Below are 1,669 nucleotides of genomic sequence, written 5' to 3' on the forward strand. Positions count from 1 at the left end.
CCAGAACTTAGGGGTAAACGCGACCACTCTGGGGTGAGAACAGAGTGCGCTGATAATATTAGAGCCATGTCTGATACTGCGTCACAATTGGCAGAACATGAGGATGGAGAGCTTCATTCTGTGGGTGACGGATCTGATCCAAGTAAACTGGATTCAGACATTTCAAATTTTAAATTTAAGCTTGAGAACCTCCGTGTATTACTAGGGGAGGTATTAGCGGCTCTGAATGATTGTAACACGGTTGCAATTCCAGAGAAAATATGTAGGCTGGATAAATATTTTGCGGTACCAACGTGTACTGAAGTTTTTCCTATACCTAAAAGGCTTACAGAAATTGTTAACAAGGAGTGGGATAGACCCGGTGTGCCTTTTTCACCCCCTCCTATATTTAGAAAAATGTTTCCAATAGACGCCACCACACGGGAGTTATGGCAGACGGTCCCTAAGGTGGAGGGAGCAGTTTCTACTCTGGCTAAGCGCACCACTATCCCGGTGGAGGATAGCTGTGCTTTTTCAGATCCAATGGATAAAAAGTTAGAGGGTTACCTTAAGAAAATGTTTGTTCAACAAGGTTTTATATTACAACCCCTTGCATGCATTGCACCTGTCACGGCTGCGGCGGCATTCTGGTTTGAGTCTCTGGAAGAGACCATTAGCTCAGCTCCATTGGATGAGATTATAGACAAGCTTAGAGTCCTTAAGCTAGCTAATTCATTTATTTCTGATGCCGTAGAACACTTAACTAAGCTTACGGCTAAGAACTCCGGATTCGCCATTCAAGCGCGCAGAGCGCTGTGGCTTAAATCCTGGTCAGCCGATGTGACTTCTAAATCTAAATTGCTTAACATACCTTTCAAAGGGCAAACATTATTCGGGCCCGGTTTGAAAGAGATTATCGCTGACATTACTGGAGGTAAGGGCCATGCCCTGCCTCAAGACAGAGCCAGACCAAGGGCTAAACAGTCTAATTTTCGTGCCTTTCGTAACTTCAAGGCAGGAGCAGCATCAACTTCCTCCACTCCAAAACAGGAAGGAACTGTTGCTCGCTACAGACAGGGCTGGAAACCTAACCAGTCCTGGAACAAGGGCAAGCAGGCCAGAAAGCCTGCTGCCGCCCCTAAGACAGCATGAAGTGAGGGCCCCCGATCCGCAAACGGATCTAGTGGGGGGCAGACTTTCTCTCTTCGCCCAGGCTTGGGCAAGAGATGTCCAGGATCCCTGGGCGTTAGAGATCATATCTCAGGGATATCTTCTGGACTTCAAAGCTTCTCCTCCAAAAGGGAGATTTCATCTTTCAAGGTTGTCAGCAAACCAGATAAAGAAAGAAGCGTTTCTACGCTGTGTACAAGACCTTTTAAAAATGGGAGTGATCCACCCGGTTCCACGGTCGGAACAAGGACAAGGGTTTTACTCAAATCTGTTTGTGGTTCCCAAAAAAGAGGGAACCTTTAGACCAATCTTGGATTTAAAGATACTAAACAAATTCCTAAGAGTTCCATCGTTCAAAATGGAAACTATTCGGACAATCTTACCTATGATCCAAAAGGGTCAGTACATGACCACAGTGGATTTAAAAGATGCCTACCTTCACATACCGATTCACAAAGATCATTATCGGTACCTAAGGTTTGCCTTCCTAAACAGGCATTACCAGTTTGTAGCTCTTCCC

This window comes from Bombina bombina, chromosome 3, assembly GCF_027579735.1.
Source record: "Bombina bombina isolate aBomBom1 chromosome 3, aBomBom1.pri, whole genome shotgun sequence".
NCBI lineage: Eukaryota > Metazoa > Chordata > Amphibia > Anura > Bombinatoridae > Bombina > Bombina bombina.